Here is an 18,860-nt window from a genome sequence, read left to right as displayed (position 1 = left end):
GCATTTCCCTCGCCCAGGAGCAGACAAACACTAATAGCTTGTGAAACAAATAGCTTGTGAGACAAATGCCTCATAAATGCCCCCCCCCCCCCATCCTTAGCTAATTATGGGAGGGTTATTTTTCTTCACCCAGAATCCCCTTATTCCGCTCAAACTCCCCTCATTTTAAATAACCCCCAGCCTCCAATGTGTTGCTGTCTGTCTGTGTGTGTGTGTGTGTGTGTGTGTGTGTGTTTGTGCTTCCAGTGATTGATGATTGTGTGTTCCTGCTGCATATGTGTGAGCATTCATTTGTGCAGTGTGTGTGTGTGTGTGTGTGTGTGTGTGTGAGTGTGTGTGAGATCACCAGAGGCAGTATCTGAATTTCCTCTTAGAAGAACGTTATATAACTTTATAAACCATCACTCTCATGGACACACATATACATACAAAGACTACACACATGTACTTCATCTATAAGCCCCCACAGGAGACACACTCACAGATGGGGACAGGAAACAGACTCATTTGCTCACTCATTATACACAAAAATGATGTCGTGCACTTGATACGTCATGCAGCAAAAGATTTCTCATTTTCAGAGAGCTGGAGGATCGAAGCCATATGTGTATGTCTCTAATCCCACACGCACTGCAGCACCGCATGCTATACCAGGATGTCCTCTCTGTGTCTAATCCGTCCCTGGATTGAGATGATAGTGATAGAGGGATGCATGAGGAGAGGGTTGAAGAATCTATGGAGGAAGAGATGAGAGGGAAATGATAATGGATAGCAGAGGGGAACAAAAGTGCAAGAGCAATCAAAGCTTTTACACGTGGCGACAAAGAGAATGAATGTGATCAGAGAGAACGAGGACATACAAGTTCCTAGAGACAGAGAGACGCAGAGGGAGGATATTGTTGATCAGAAGTGAGTGAATGTTTGGGTATTATGTGATAGATACAGAAACATCTGGCAGAGTCAGTGTTGGCAAGATAACATGTAATGGAGTCATGTTCATCCTTACAACCCTGTCTTTCTCTTTCTCTCTGTATATTCTCTCTCTTCCCCTCTTTACTCCTACTGTACACTTTTTTCCCTTTTGGGAGTAGAAGCTAATAAGACAGCAAGCAGTAGACACACTTTTTAATTATGTAAAGTGTGTTTGATGGACGGAGAGGAAAATAATCAGAGGATAAAAGATCAGAAGCTAGAGAGCTTATTTTTTTTGTTTTTAGAAGGTAACACCTGAACCTTTCGAAGTCACACAGTGACAAATCTCTTTAAAGCAGTCAAGTATTCTGTCCTATTTTTTTGCGAATACACATTAAGTGGTTTCAAGATAAAACACATGTTGGGTGTTAGTTTCTGAAACAGAAAGGAACAGAACTGTGTCTAAATTAAATGTTAAAGCAGATGTTTTCAGCAATGACTCAAACTGAAATTATGATGCACACAAGCAGAGAGACACATGTTCTCTAACCTTTGCATATGCATTCACCCATCCGTACAGATGCATGCTATTCATATTTTTTTTACAAGCGCACACACACACACACACACACACACACACACACACCAATTTGCACACGGCCCCAACGCACACACGCAGATTGGCAGGTGCATGCCATATGTACAACATGTATGCATGTGTGTAAAATACACACGGGAAGCCTAATTTTCGATTGGGCTTCTTGCCGTTTAGTACGTGTCCTCACAGTCCCAGATGTAGATGCCCAAAAGCTGATCATCCTGGTGACTCAGCAGGCTGAGTCGACCGCCATGTGCTCACAAAGCTGTTGGTTCAAATCTGATTTAGGATTTCTGTCACATCATATACCCAGTCATGGCGTCGTTTCAACTGTTTGCTACTGTATTGTTTCCGATAAGGAAGCCCTTTGAGAAAGACATTGTTGCAACTACGATAGATAATAGACAGTTTTCTCCTTCAACTTCAACCCTTATTACACCCAACGGAACAAAAGGACCAACTGCTGTACATCGATCTCTTTACTCTATCAATGTGGAAAAGACGCGCATGCTATTCTGTTAATATCGTCTGAGGAGTGGTCGTTATAGTCTTTTTAAGCAACACCTATTTTTTTTTTACAGTTTCCAACCATATTGCCTGAACATTTGCTTATTGTTCAAAACATATTAGACCAGGAAATGAAATCAGTGATGAAAGCTAGTGCACTGTAAGTCTGTCTGTGTGAGGTAACAAACACCCAGCTCAGCTGTTTCACAGATGAAAGCGTCTCCTGGAGAACTCTCCTGTGTCGCACACACACACGCAACACACTTTTTTTTTCATACAGTTACACGTGTCCATGGTGGGATCTGTCTCTCTCTGTCTGTGTGTGTCTTTCCCTCTCACACACGTACGCTCACAGCAGGATGTCCAAATCTATCTCACACACGTGCTCTCTCACAGTGCACTCTCTCTCTCAGTGTACATTTATTTATTTCATTGACGGTACACTCCCACTGTCTGCCTCTCTCTCCCACATGGAGTTCAGTCTCTCGCTCTCATGAAGCGCTGCTTCCTCCCTCCCTTTTAGATGCACTCAGCCTCAGTCAGAGTGTAGGACAGGGCAGACAGGAACACCACAACTGATCTCTTTCTTCTCGTGCAGCCGGCAGCAGGTACAGCTCTCTTTCTCACTCTATTTGTCTCTTCTTCCTCCACGTTTGTCTGTGTCTTCTTGATATTGGTTAATGCTCTCTCTCTCTCATCTCTTCAAACCCAGCACAAACTACGTAGGCATATCTTTTTTTCTGTTTTTCTAAGCTTATCTTCTAACAAGAACATGTTCAACTACAATGATAAAAAAAGACTGTTTAGTTATTGACTTTTTATCACTACATTTATGTGCGTTTTAGAAGTGACTAACTGAGCTAGAATGGTGGAATGACTTTAAATGACTTGAATAGTGTTTGTGTTTGGTGTTGCAAACATGCGTGACACCCTGCTGCTCCAGATGCAAGACGGATTCTGACATAGTTAACATTTAAGAACACATTTCAGCTGTTGTTCAGACATGTGATTCAGTCAAAACTACCTACAGTGGATGGACTTTCTCTCCACCTAAGGAGAATCTATAATACATCAGGATGTGCATAAGGTGCAGTCGTGTATGAGTTGATGTGACACGGCCAGTCCAGCACTTACTTCTGTAATGTTGTTGTGATGCTTGAGTGTTTCATGATGAACAGTGAAAAGGTCTCTAGTTTCATCAGGTTGACATGGGCATAAGAAATCCTCACTTGCTTTTATTTTGAAAGCACAATTTTGTATTTAGGCTACTTTGCTTATGTTGCCTCTTTGCGTACCCTTTTCATGTTGACTGATTTTGCCTTACTAACTTTATAAAATCACTGTTTCACTGTGTGGGTCCTGAACTGACTGGCTTTATGTGGTCTACTACTATTGCAGCTGCTTTCAGTTTTCTTTATCACTGCCTGGTATGTTGTCAAAATAGCATTCATGTGAGGAGTCACCTTACTTTATCTTTTGATTTTATTAATTGTGATTTTCATGCATATCCATGTCAATGGTTTAAATATATTTTTTAGTTAATTATCGGTGACTATTGCAGTATACAACAAATGAAATGGCGTTTAAATATTTTCCATGTACTGATGCACACACTTTTATTAGTTTTTTTCCTGGTGTGTGTGTGTGTGTGTGTGTGTGTGTCTTTGCAGAATTGTTAGAACAGGATCATTAAATCCTTTCAATCAAGTACAGATAAACATTTAAAAAAGTAACAATTAGTAGATTCAGTGAAACAAGCAGTCGAAGTTAAGTCAGTTCCTTGTGTATCTGTAACTTTAGTCTGAATGAACAGATTGCCGCTGTTGGCCTACTTAGCGCAGTGACTGTCTGTGTGTCTGTCTGTCTGTCTGGAAGTGATATTACATAGTATCTTCATGTATGATGTAGACACGTACTAAAGGCAAAGGTGTGTAACATGTCACTGTCATTCATTTCTTGCAGCTGGTTTTATATTATGAGTCCAGCTGAGAGTCCTTCTCACAAATCATCACTACCACACAGGACAGTTTTTTTAGGTGCACAAAAATGCTGCTAATGGATTGAATTGAAACATTTGAGTTATTCACTTAAGTTATTCGTTTGCCTTTTGGTGCATTTATTCAGAAATAATAGAACATAAGGTTTCTTTAGATGAGAAACCCATGTGTCGTGCTGTTCAATAAGCAAACATTTTCCTGCAGTTTGTTTCAAGATGAAGAACTGGGATGAACAATGAGGCAAAGATGGAAAGAGAAAAACAATAACTGATGCATAAATATTGTAACACCGCCAGTATTTGACAGTGCAATCTGCCAAATCCCCATATTGATATGCTCTGCTCTGACCAGCCCGGTCTCAATTCCAACTCGTCAAATTGGTCGGTGCGCCTTGGCGTCTGACACCGATGCACTGGGCTGTGAACTAACTACAATGTGAAGCCACCAGCGTCATTATTACGATCAGAGCAACTGAGTAGTATAAAAAGAAAGATTTTCCACACAGGGCGAGTGGGAGGGGAGGAGGATGGGTCAAACAAACACAGGACTTTCCCCCAGGAGACCTCTGTTTGAGGTCCGACAAAACCTAAAGTAAACGTCGACATTTCGTCACGTCAGTCGTCAGTCACTTGGTAGTGACGTGAGTTGTTAGTCAGTCAAGTTAACATGAACCATGAACATTTTTTTATTCACTCTGTCACAGTAAAAGACCTGTTTCCACTGTCCTACCGAACGCCTCATATTAAGAAGTCCCCTTATCGCTTCAGCTTTTAGATTCTCCTGCTCAGACATGTTGTGCGGCGTAAGACGATCAGTTTTTAAAGATTCTGCTCAGTCATGACAAATGTTAGTCACATTTAGTTTTAGCAGAATATGCAGATTTAAAGTTGTGAGCCTAACATCACCAGTGCATATAATCAATTATCTGACCAATTCCTACTGAAGGTAGTGGAAAGGTTGAAAGTTACAACATGTTCCATACCAAGAACCCACTTAAATTGACTCTTTTAGTTGACCACGCAGAGTTGCAGCGTGCAGTAGGTATTTAGCTCTTTGACTTTAGACCGTGTGGCTCTAAAAACAAACTCATTTTATCTTTGGGTTGTTTGTCTTCCAGGCGTGTGGTGTAATAAATCTTTCACATGCTCATGCTCACTGCTGTTTTTGTCGATGACCTTTCTGTGCTGTTTAACTCCCAGAATGAGACACAGCTTGTAGGCAGAGGCTTTTTTTTAATGAGGAGGTGAACAAGTTCAGTGCTCCCTTGGCTAGAAAAGGTCTTGTGCCCAGGTTGCGATTGTGACCATATTATTGAAAAGTCAGTTGCATGTTTGAATGCTTCTTACCAACCATCATGAAAACAGCAACATTTTCTCCTGTGCCTTTCCTTCACTCATGAGAAAGCCTTGGAGGCAGTTAATTAAATATACATATTAAGTGGCTGATGTGAGATGTTTTATTATAAATTATGTTTTCATATATTAACTGTTGCAACATTTTAGACTGAAGACATTTCATTCACAAACGGTGGCTGTGTGTTTTACGGGATGGGATGAGACAGTTGTGCATGAATAATGAGGCAAAAAGGAAATTTATTTGGGATTTAATATAATTCTATCCCAGAATAAGTTCATCTCTGTATCAATATTATATGTTGAAGTCACTCACTGGAGTTTTGATCTCATCTGTCCTTTTTGATCCCAGTCAATTCTCCTCAAGTTGCCATGTTTTTTGTATGTTGTTTGTTACTTTGTCCTTATTGGAACTGTTTTAGGAGTGTATTGTTGTCCACCTGCACATGTAGAATATATGGAGAGCTGGTTTTGTCTCTCTAACTTGCCGACAAACTCGTACAGTAAATCATGTGCACCTCAGCCGCTGTAAAGACAATCTGATTTGGCCAGCCTTTCTACCAGACCTTTGAACCATGCATCAGTAGCCAAGTGATGTCAGATAACTTCATGTCATGCCCCCAGTGATTCTTTGTTGACCCCTCACTCAAAATGGCTCTGTAGGAAAGTATTAAAATTCCTCTGTCCCCCTGTGAAGACATAATCTAATGACGATAATAAGCACTAACTGAGCTTTAACACTGGATGTGTGATGATAGGTTTCCTTTGTAATTGTCAGTGATGACAAAAGTGAAATTTATTTTACTCCCCTCAATATGAAGGCTTTTCACAGGGAGAAATTGCCCCTAAGTCACATCTGTAGTGAGATGTGTGGATGAGGACACAGTAGAAGCCTGAGAAGCATTTGGGATCAAACTGAACCTGATGCTTGTAGTAGCATCCTAGCGCCACACTGGAATAAAAAACAAATTGATTTACAATCACAGGGGTTTGACCTCAGCTAATGATGCAGAGACTCCGTTCATCGACTTAATGAATGAGTATTGATGATTATTCTTTATACATTTGGCACCATCTCTCTCTACTCAGGTGTGCTCTGCTTTGTGTTCTTTTGGAGAAATGCTGAGGAGCAAAGACCAAGCTGTGGTATTTGATGCATTGGGAGTGATAACTGGTTGAAGTAAGATTTGGGTGAACTGAGCCTTTAATTATAGTTTTTTGTTTTTGTTTTTATATTGATAGAATCTCAGCCTCCCCATTGAATTGACACTTAAAAAAATGTACATTTTGGTTTACTTGTATCCGATTGCCTGGTCATATCAAACATCTTCATCGTCAAAACTAAAAATACCCCACAACCGGTTATAAGAGGATGTTTCCAATGCAATGTGAGACTTTATGTCTATTTCTCACATCTAAAAGCACTCACAAAACAGTGCTTTTATATGCGACAACACCCACAAGTTAAAGGGTCAAAATCACTTGAACCTTTCAGCTTAAATTATTAATGCTCACTGAGCTGTCTGTTAGTGTCAGGCTGTTCAGTCTGTGGTTTGAGTATCAAACAGCACGTCTGCTTGCCTTTTTTGCGGTGTGTCGTAAGCTTGTAAAGTTACAGTCGATTAAGTTCACACACCTGAGTTCACACACCTGAGTTCACCAACTGCACGTCTGTAACGCAGGTGTCACACTTCCAGAATAAAGAGCTAGAGGTAGCTTTTATTGTGTGTGTGTATGTGTGACAAAAAGCAATGAAAACAGGTAGTGTGTTTACTTCTTCTTCTGAAGACATAGACATTTTAGGTTATTAATTGCCAGAGATAGCTCCCTTTAAACTGATGGAGTGTCTTTCCTGTCTTGATGACCGGATGCTGTGGAAGTCCCCCAGAGACAAACTCATCCAGCTGAGATAAAATTAGGATTCATCATCTCGCTTGCTCCTTTTTTTTTTTTGCCTTTCTCTTTCTTCCTGTGTGTGTGTGTGTGTGTGTGTGTGTGTGTGTGTGTGTGTGTGTGTGTGTGTGTGTGTGTGTGTGTGTGCTATTCAGTTTATGTGAAGCATGTTTCAGACTTTAATCCCTCTGAGAATTAATTCCTTTGAGATGCCCATTCCTCTTCCCTGTACAGTGAAGCTGTCCTGAGACCAGGCACAGCTGTCGGTTTGACCTCTTGAACAGAACATGTTATTGTTCAGCCACGCTGTGCTTGTCATTGTAAGATTCATTTAAGGCTGAATGCATCTCCTTTTTAGGCTTTTTGAGACAAAGAATTAAAATGCCACTGCATTCAGAAAGGGATGGAAATCAGATCTTAATCAGAACTCATGATCCAATCTGCTAATCAATTCTTTATGTTGAATACAGTGTCATGCTACCATTTGCACCAAACACATTTCACAATATGAGTTTAAAAGCTGGTTGTGTGGTTTATTTATTGTTAGTTATATTCTTGTGTCGTGGTTTAGTGAACTAAATGAAAATTAACTGAGAAAATGAAATGAAAAAATGATAGTCAACCTCAGTACTAACAAGATGTCTGCTGTTGTCATGTGTCATTCTTGGAAAATTAACATCTGTGTGTTTAAAGCAATGTTTTAACGGTTGTTTGTATATTTAATATATTAATATCAATGATATATTTGTTTCATCCTAATTAAAATAATATTTGAACAACTTTCTTACTTTCTCTCATGGAAACACAACTTCTACTCTAATATGCTCTCGCTTTCTTGCGGAGAAAGTTTAATCCAAATCATTGGACTGGAACGTTGATTTCAGCCCAGTGAATGTTTTTGAACTTCCCTCAGACTTCGTCCAACAATACTGATTGAATTAAATCTTCACAGACTTTAATCTGAATTCCTCCCTCTATCTCGTCCTTTCCTTCGTCCCCCTCCGTCTCTCTCCTGACAGCATTTCCCGGCTGTGAGCGGGGCCTTCATGGATTCTCCGTACAATGGCAACACGTCCCTGCAGACGTCCACCTCCAACCTCAACGCCGGCTACTCTCGACCCTCAGAGACAGAGGATGATGGGAAAGTGTCCAGTGACACCATTTGGTTGTGGATCGCTGTGCTTGCAACCATTGGCAACATAGTGGTGGTGGCTGTGGTTTGCGCCTGTGCCTTCTGACAAGATGGAAGAGAGGAGCAAACAATACTGCTGCCGTCTGATTATGGGAAATCTTGTATATCCTGGAAATATGTTTTTCTTCAGATATGTAAAATAGCCTCAATTTTAGATTAGATTCTTTTTAAGTCTTAATTAAAAGGGAATTTGCATTAGACTATTATTTATTTTTTCAACAGACTGAAATTTTGATCTGATGGAGAAATATCTTTCTTTTCATATAACTTTTTCTCCTGTTCAGTACTACAATTAAACAATATTAAATGAAAAGCCACAACAATTAAGGTTGAACAGGTTCTACAATGGCTACTGAAGCAGATCTTACTTTAAATACTAAGTAACAACCACACACACAGAGACAGACATGTATATACTGTGTGGCACATTCTATCTGACTAACCAGAACAAAAGGTACCCAGCACACATTTGGATAAACCAAATCAAGTCGACAGATTTACAGAAAGTTTAAAGACAATCCTGCCATATTATTTTGAGTTACTGGAGATGCCTTGCTTAAGGAGAGCTTTGTTAATTCACTCAACCCATTGAGATTTTCTCTGCTTGTCAGCTACCAGCAACCTTCAATAGCTATAGTCTGAAATTATAAGGAGTCACCATAGCTTATCAATAGCTTTACAGTAACATTACATTAACAGGTTTCCTAATTCATCCATTTTTTTTTGCGCAAACCAGATATTTCATCTGGATAAACAGTCAAAACCCAAAAAAAACATAATGACAATATGTGTGTTTTAATCACCGGCAAAGTAAACGGTTCCAATCAGATAAACTTGTCTTCAGGTTTGCCCTTCACATGGGTTGAGACTCTAATTTGGTCACAGGGATGTTTATTTTAGCCTCCATGTGAACACAATATTAACATTTGTTTAATGAGCATCAGTCCCAGAGCAAAATACTAAATTTATTCATTTTGGATTCCAGGCTTAACGTAATAGCACTATACTTGGCTGGTCAGTTGCTTTTGCAAGCCGAGCTGGTGTTATATAAACCCATTGAGTCCTGGTCACACCACCGGCTCAGCAGAGGTCAGGAGGATTAGACAAGAAGATCATAGCTTGATCTCTCAGTGGGATCTGAAGCCAGAAGAAGATTGCCTGTTGAAGCTTGTAATTATGTGTGTGATTGTGTGATTTAGTAGTTAGAGAGGCCAGAGGGTTGCGCCCTGTAACGTCTTTACGATGCTCGACCAAAGCACTCAACGCCAACCTGTATTGTCTATGCTATTCTTACTTAGTCACTGTTGCTCAGCAGTCAATGACAAGAATGATAGATTTACTACTTTAAATGCTTAGTGATTTGTTTAAAAATTGGACCTCCGCTGTGGCTAGCCAACACGTGTAGCTCGTTTTAGAAAAGCGACTCCTGTAAAAGGGTTTTAAATATCTACTTGATCGCTACGATGTTGTGCTAAAAGTCTGAGGCTAAAGCTGTCGCCTACGTCACAAGACCCGAGTTGCTCCAAAAGTCAGAATCCTGATGGAGATCATGGAAATAGAGAAAGTGAACGGTAAATTACGCTGATCTCATGCCGTGACTAAAGCTTATTTTTTCATTTCCATGTAGTTGATAGTTCCTTCTAGTGTCCGCAAACATCCACACTGATAGCCATTTTAAAAACTCCAGTTCATCTGACACGCATGTCTTGCATTTGAAGAAACTGTAGCGCCCTTAAAAAGCCCAGAGGAAACAAACTCCATTTAGAAAGGAGCCGGACTCAGTGGTGACTGAGCAGTGATTTGTTGACATTTAACAAGCAAGGCCACACAAGGGAATCTCTTTCTGTCCGGGTTACTCTACCCCATTATAAGGATAAATGCATCATTAAAGGAGCAGAGCCATTCACTTTCATCTCTTCAAATCACTCTGATTGTTAGTGAGGGAATGAAATCTCTTTAAGCTGGTAGGGAAAAGCCAAGGGTGGGTGATGAAAAGGCAGAGAGAGGACATGGAGCTACAGAATGAGTAACAGGAGGTCAGAGGAGGTCAACAAGTAACGGGAACAAACTTAAAACTGGACAGTAGGAGAAGAATCAAATACCACCTTTGTCCATCAACGCATTGTAAACTCTTGTCTGTCTGCAGTTTGGCGCAAGGCGGGTACAGTGGATTTTTGGCTTTCTGCCGTTAATGATGCTGATGAGACTGAACCAAAACAGTGAAGTTGTGGTCCAAAAAACCAGAACAACAGGCTGAAAGACGCTTCAAAGTGGAACTGCAGAGTGATAATTCTATTTGGGTTCATCATTATGAGCGACCCCTTGCACATACAAGTAGTATGCTGATTCATAGAGAAAACATTCATAGTAGATGCTTTAATTTAACAATATTTCCCGACCCTAGGACTTTTGGGCCTTAACTGAACCAAGCTCTAACAACGGCGGTGTGAAATAGCTGTTTTAGAGGCACTGACAAATCATTTAGTGTTGTTGCATTCACTGTGTTGTCTCAAATTTCATTTATTATGTAGTTTTAACGCAGTCTAGTCAGAACCAATCATGCAGTCAGTGTCTTCTACTACATGTGTGTTTATACATATACTGTACATGTGTTTGCACTATCTCAGCCTGTGAAAGTCGCGTCATCGTCCTGTCAGTCCTCGGTAGAGTAATGAGCTTACTATCTGTTTTTTTTTCTTCCTTTTACCCATCCCTCGCTTGTTATTCCAGAGGGAAGTGTGTTCTCGGCGGCCATTAGAGCGGTCAGAGCAAATCGTATCTCTGTGGTTGACTTTATTAGATAATTTTACAGACAGAATAGAGCCAACTTCAGCCGTCGGAGACGTAAATATATTCTAAAGGAGCGGTCGTAGATAGAATTTGTAACATTAGTCATCTGAGATATAGACTGGCAATGACTACACGTGAGGTAAAAAGGGAAGATGTGGGAGATGGAGGAAAGTGCTCATTGTCATTTCCGCCATTCGTGCATTCCCTTATGAAAGCTGTCAGGGAAAGGGTCATTGTATAAGAGTGGGATTGAGGAAACGAGGGGAAAGGAGAGACAATAGTTGGAGACAGGACAGAGGTAGTGTTAGGACCAAACAACTACCAATCTCAAACCAGAAGTTTAAATGCTAAAGCCTTTTTCATTTTTAATTTAATTTAGCCATATTTCAATACTATAACAAACAACAGAGAACACAACCATACAGTACTTTTCCACAATATTCAGACAGCAGACAGAGTATGTTTGTGTTCCTCGTGTGGTCGGTTGAAGATCACCCCATACAGTTTACGCTAACCAAATCCCTCGCCGTCCAATCAGCTGCCAGATTCGGAGGAGGCATGGACCTACAGTATCAGCCAATTCGATACCATCAATGTGTTTCTGCCAAGTGACCTCAAGCGACTCAGCGGACTCCACAAAGAAGAAAGCATGCAAACATGAGCATCACGTTACTATGAAATGGTGATCTACAACACCCTCCAACCAGACCGCTTCTTTCATCTTGTTACTGCTGACACAACCTGCCTGCTTCACATAGAAATATAGGATCTCCAGAAGCCTACCAACCCAGAAACCCCAGCTGCTCAACCATCCAAGCATCCGGAGGTGAGAATTAAAGTACAGTAGTTGGTGCAGCAACCTGATGGAGGCCTTTGCTTTTAGTAGGAACATCTGCTGTGTGTTTTTCATGCTCATTTTTTTTTCTCCTCTTGAAAAGAACAGCTCGTTAGCCGTATTACTGTAACATCACTCATCGAAAGTGACGAGCCAGTCTGCAGCAAACATTAGTCACCAAGTGCCTTTCTGCTTAAAATCAAAAGAGTTTTTACTCAACTAAGAGATCATCCTCCCCCGGGGAAGATTTTAGTTATTGCATTAAATACATGAGACACTCTGAAAGTAAATAAAGGAGACAATCACGCGGGAAATGACAAAACACACTTGTGTTGATTTTAAAGGGTGAATGATTAACAAACCGTAGAATGCAATTTGTGTGAACTGAGTGGTATGAATTGAGACATTGCATATTAAATCTTTTAAATAGTAAACGGGTCCTTAGTGCACAGTAATATTTTTAGAACTAAGTGAAACTTTTTGCTTTGGTTCACGCAAAAGAGAAGGTATCTTGCTAAATATACCGACTGCATTGATACTGTCTGCCCCCATGCAGTGCCATAGGTAAAAAAAAATCCTCCACACTGGATATGAACCCAAGATGGCAGTATAACAAACTAAATGATCCAGCAAACTGAACTGACAGAGGATCTGAGCAGTTCATCTCTGCTCCCCTCAGAGTCTGACCCTGAACACATCAATGCATCTGAGTTTGTTTCACAGCTTCATCCTGGATCAGTTTGTTGGATTAAAAGTCGTCAAGTTTTTCAGTTTTTTGCCTTCTTTGATGAATCACTGTGGTCTGATTTTCTGTTGTGTCACGTTGAACTATTCCTTCCATCTCGGTCATCTCACACACCCCTGTCATGCGTGTGAGGCCCCAGACCGTGAATCCACATTGTGATGCCCCTCCTCTGTACAAAAGACACACACACACACACACACACACACTGTCCTCACGAGACCTCTGACTTGGTCAATCTCTCATCTCTTCTTCCTCCATCTGTCTTGTGTCTTACTTTATTTCTAACAAGTTCTCACTCCCGACTTGTCAAATACGGCAGCTTGATGAGTGGCCCTTTGCTTCAAACAACGTATCCTCATACATCGGATTGTATGATACGTTACGAAAAAGTTGCTCCTCCATTTTTCGTGCATTTTCCTACGAAAGCCAGCAACACCTGTCAATTTTCCGCTCATTACATAAATTCAGTCTTTTCAAAGTAAACTTCCGTCCTCACAGTAAACAAGTTAGTTGGGTTTAGGAAACAAAACTAATTGGTTAGGTTTGCGAAAAGATTGTCGTTTGAGTTAAAATAACTACGGGAGTGCTGTTACTCAAGTCTGCAAGTTATGTGACAAATAATTGAACTTCTCATATGAGATGAAGAACAAACAGTGGTCTCCTGGATGAAAGATGTTTGTTGGACCATCCACCTCAGCTCTCACCTGCCCTGCGTGTGCTTCTGCGGTCTTTTTACTTCCTTGTTCATGAATCTGTGGATAAAATACAAATTACGTTAATGGGATACGGATTGCGGCACATTCTTTTTTGTAGGGAAAGCTACGAATGCTGGATGAGACCAGCCTGCTTGAAATAAGTCAACGTTGACCTTTGCTTTTCAGGACACAAACACCGGTCCCCTGGTTGAAAGTTGTGTGTTTTTAGACTCAACTATCCACCCTGTCCTCCTGCCTGTGGGACTAAACCGCTCTTTATACTACTAAACCTGACTTCCTCCTTTACTCTGCCATAACGTGGCCATAAAGCCTCATAGCTTGCCACGTCTGGCCAGTGACCAAGCTTCCATATTTTACGAGTTTGTGTGAGAACGGGCTACCATTTCCTCATTGGACAATTATGTAACTCATAATCAGTACTGTAATCAGGTGGCAGGTCAGAAAGCAACGTAGGGTTTACTAATATGCAGACATGCAGGTGATTTCTTAAAATGATTAATTTATATATATTTTTTATATGCTGTAACATTATGGAGTTTGAAATGACCTGTGAAATAGAAAACTTATTGGACCATGACGATAGAGAGCATAAAGATTTGCAATTTCCACAAGAGCGGCAATAGCTTAAAAACTGAATCATAAAACTTTGGCGGCAAATGTCTTTTAACATTTGGACTTTTGCTTTGAAAGAAATTTACTGAATCTTTTTATTCTGCACGCTTTCTGCCTCTTTAGAGATCCCCATCATCGACCTTCAGAGAAGACAGACTGAAAACAGCTTGCAGGTGACAACCAGACTGGTCTGTCTGCCACAAAACAAACTGAGAGACGACATTGTGGCTCTGACTTAGTGCTGATCCGCCTGTCTGGATTCTAAGAAAGAAGTGCACCTGGAGATATACAGCGGTGTCAGGATGACTATGTTCTACATCATCACGGAGAATGGATTTGCATGAAGGGGGACTCTATCCCGAGGACGATGTGTAAAAACTGCGGTGTGGTGACTTACTGATCTTTGCCAGACGAGAAGCCAAATTAACACTGAAACGTAACAACAGCCCAACATGGCAAATGTCTCATAAAGGTTGTACTTGGCTACAGGTCCATAGCGCACTCTCGCTCAACAGCCCTGATGACAAGGAGCAGTTGGAAGACTCCTTTCCTCCCCAAACATCTGATACCAGAGTGGTACAGAGTTACATATTTGCTTAGATAGTTTGATCTCGATAATCATGGTATTTGGGGATTGTAGCTGAAGATTTCTCACCGTTCAAATGAAGTCCACTTTCACTTTTTGGAGAAGACACTAAAAGAAGGTGGACTGAATGGATATAAGTGATGATTTCTTGTGTGGACGACATGGGACTTGAGGAAAAATACTGTCGTACAGATAAGACATTCTAACTGTGATTCAACCTTCAATGCAAAACTTCTCTTAAAAGTAATAAGATAACAAAATAGTGTAGCCATGAAACTCGCTGAGGACTGGATGATGTATTTATGACATGGATTGCTTTGGAGGCTTCATTGTGACAAGTAAAGCCAAAATGTTCAAAGTGAGAAAGACGTTCTACAGATGTTTTCACAAAAAAGTGTTATAAAGTACATACGTATTGTGCATACACTCACTAACACAGACAGGTAAGTGCAGACAATATGAGGAAATGATCACTCTGCAAATATGAGTCGGAAACGGTATGACTGTAAACATCTGCAGGACCGTATAGACGGAGAAAAACAAGAATAGCTCAATGTTAAATGTGAAGATGCTACCATTGTAGCATTATGCGTACCTCACTGAACATGCATGGCTACCAGCAGATTTCTCTCTTCCCCATTACTGTCCTCCTTGATGGAGTAAAGTGTTTGCCTCTTCACGAGTACCCGTCAGTCATTTGCACTTCTGTAAAACAAATAACATCTGTGGTTTATTAGTTAATATATGATTGTGTGTTGGGGTTTGGCTTGACATTTTAATCTAGATTTCCATAAAGTTTTTATTTTTTGTATATATGTTTTAAGTTATATCTGAGGAATTCCTCTGTTGTACATTTTCAATCACGCCATGACAGTTCCTCATCTTCAAAGGAAGCTTTGACCTTTTTACTTTTGACTTCTGTAATATAACTTCAATAAATTGATAAGAATGTGAGATGTTTGTCCGTCCCATCGGGTTTGTTTATAAATGCTTGTTACATCCAGCTTTTACTTGATTACAACAAAGGCCAGTACAATTGTTGAAGACAGAATGGGGATTAATTAGCGCTCATACATTTCACTTTATTAGGGACACATTCCTATAATTGGTCTTCTAATGTGTATGTATGAAATGATGTGTTCAGAGTGGTTGGTCTTGATTTCTACCAGTGAATGTGAAATGACAGGACTTCCTCCTGACGCTGACTAAATGTTAATTAATGGTGATATGGCTTCATCTTTAAGTATCTTTTTCCGACTTAATATGATCACAGGTTATCCTGTTTAATCGAATGACTGCACCTCCATTAAAGGAAGGTTAGAAGAAGTGTCATTCTCCTGCAATAGTATTGCATCATCTTAATCAGAAATGAAAAAAATACATTCATAGCTCAAAACTTTTGTGATGAAACTTTTGTATTCTGTATTTTGTTAAAGCAGAGTAACAGAGCAGTAAAAAATGAAAACTAAAGTGAGTTGAGTGTTTGCCTTGACCAGCCTGGTAAAGAGAACTCCAAGAAACGTTTCTTTAGACAAAAGATATCTAGACCTTGAAGAGAGGATCACATGTCTTCACGAAGACCAAATATGTCAAGTTATCACTGGAAAACAGTGAAGATGTCTCTTGCCAATAGAGTAAACCAATGTGATGGCCTTCATTTAAAGTGCAAATCTTGAACAAAAGCCAAGGCTTCATCTGCTGGAAGGCAAATAACAAACTGTTTTGGCTGCATAGTGACAAAAACAGTGATCAGTGGCCTCTTTGGCAGTACATTTAATCCAGCACGAGGGCCCTGCCAGGAAAGTAGGAAGGGATTAATGAATGATAAACAAAGACAATGACCGATGAGCCAGACTGTTGTGGTTGAATTATTTGGTATGAATAACTCCTCACTTCTGAGAGCAGGACTGCCTGACTTAACAGACTTCTCTGTGAGATGAACAAGATGTTACCAAGAAGCCATACACAAGATTTATTCGATTAGAATTTACAGTTTCCACAGTTTTCTGCATTGGATGACACCACTGAACACATTTCCAGCTGAAATGATATACTTTGAGGCCAAAAAGTAAGCAGTTAGAGAAGTACATTTTATAATGAAAGAAGACCATGTGCAATTGTAAAAAAAAAATCATTGACCAATAATGTGCGCAGGATGTTACAATTATCTGTAAACACATGTTGGATGACTTGCTTAGAGTTAACTTTGCATTGAAGATGTTAATGAAATGCCCTTTTAAATAGTATAATAAACTGAGCTATGCCTATTTTTAGAGGATAAAAAACATCTGTTATCAAGAGATCTGATGTCTTTGTCTTCTTGTGCGTCTTGCACACACACACACACACACACACACACACACACACACACACACACACCATTGTTTTTATTGAATAGCTGTACCAGTCAGGCACAAAGATGTCTATATATGGTGTGAGAAGGAAAGAGTAAATGATGTAAACTTGGCTCTCTAATTCTCAGTTTTTCTTGGCAAAATGGCACTTTGGTTTTACTGTCACTTCACCAGCCAGATTGTCTGAGAGGAAAGTGAAGTCTGTGCACGAGTAAACACTGCAGCAGGAGATGAGGTGGTCAGTCTTGATGGTAAAACAGTGCAGTCAACTTTCCCTTCTTAGACCAACATTACTAGCTTGGTAAGCCATTGAAGAGGAATCACAACAAGGGGGCAACAGTCTTGTATTTGGTAAGTAAGGGTCCTCTACTTCCTGCATTACACTGATAATCCACAAGAGGGAAGTTGAGGTGCCAGACAGGTTCGTCAGGTAAAGCCACGACAGTGTGTGGCTGGTATTGTTTTCACCTCAGGGTCTGTGTGTGAGTCATCAAGTGCACAATGTGGTGGTGGAGAACCCTACTGTAGCAGGATTTTGTTTACATGATAGCATCACAACAAGGTTCAATCACGAAATGTTACAGGTGTGTAGTTGAGATCAAAATGAATCTCAACTACGAGTTTGAAGATGGGTGTAGTCCAAAGTTGGGAAGGGTGCTAAAAGTAGGGGGGTAGGAAGCAGAGAAGGGGTCATTGGTGTGATCCCATTGAAAGATGGTCTCAAGTTGCTCTTGTTGATGATGTTGAGGTCTCAGAAACTTGTGTATCAAATATAATACAAATGGCGTAATAGGGTTAATAGTTGTGACAGACTGCAACTAGATTATGTACTGAGACAATGAAAGTGTGTACTTGTGAGTGTGTCATAACTAACTGTCCTTGGGTTGACCAGAGAATGACCTCGAGAGTTGCAGCAACAACTGCTAACTTTGTGTGTGTGTAGGAGAATAAAACAAAGATAGAGACACAAAGTCTGAGAGTCAGTGTGCTTGGTTGCCTTGGGGTTTGTGTGTGTGTGTGTTTTTGTGTGTGTGTGTGTGTGTGTGTGTGTGTGTGTGTGCATGCATGCATCTTTTCCAGTCCAGACTGAATCACTGACTCAGTCATTCTAAAGATTAGCACATTTTACAAGTATAAACACTGTTTGCAGGAAACGCTTTTTAGTTGTTACGTGGCACAAGTCGGATCAAGTCTCAGCAGATCTGATCCTCTCATGGCTTCATAAGTTTGAAGACTTTCAGTTTTGGATGTAAAGCCCCAACAAATCTAGATACTCATTAAAGCTGTGGTTAATTATGATATACTGATATTTTGAACCAGGAAGATCATTTTCTGAGATACCATGTGTGATTAACTTAAACAACTTGAACTTAAACAACATCATTGTGCGTTGAAATACCAAAAGACCTGATGTTTTTGGTATATTTGTCTATTATCCTAATCAGATGAGATCAAAAAGTGTCGACTCATCAACACTTTGTCATGTTAATCTATTAGACCTGTGATGAACCATGAAGTTACACAACGTGATAAAGTGCCCATCGATCTATTTAATAGGGAACGTCTGGCTGTAGATTATGTTTCTATTCAGGAGTGCAGAGTGATAACGTGTCTGACCGACAGATGGGAGTCACTCTCTGATCTGAAAGGTGGCTGGGCAATAATGAGACACAGATGGTAGCAGTATGCCTACACACACACACACACACACACACACACACTACACAAACCAAATGCAAGTACACACACTGCTCATCCTTTAGTCTACAAT

At 40.2% G+C, this 18,860-nt stretch overlaps 1 long non-coding RNA gene across 1 annotated transcript; it reads left to right on the top strand.

The window, feature by feature from the left end:
- Nucleotides 1–2,547: 2,547 nt before the first annotated feature.
- Nucleotides 2,548–16,987, top strand: LOC116391083 (uncharacterized). Its single transcript, XR_004213222.1, has 3 exons — nt 2,548–2,625; nt 8,279–12,067; nt 14,273–16,987. It is a non-coding gene; the product is annotated as an uncharacterized LOC116391083 (long non-coding RNA).
- The last annotated feature ends 1,873 nt before the right edge of the window (nt 16,988–18,860 follow it).

This window comes from Anarrhichthys ocellatus, unplaced genomic scaffold (genome assembly GCF_004355925.1).
Source record: "Anarrhichthys ocellatus isolate YVR2014 unplaced genomic scaffold, GSC_Weel_1.0 scaffold24, whole genome shotgun sequence".
Lineage (NCBI taxonomy): Eukaryota > Metazoa > Chordata > Actinopteri > Perciformes > Anarhichadidae > Anarrhichthys > Anarrhichthys ocellatus.
This window is presented reverse-complemented; position numbering and strand designations above follow the sequence as displayed.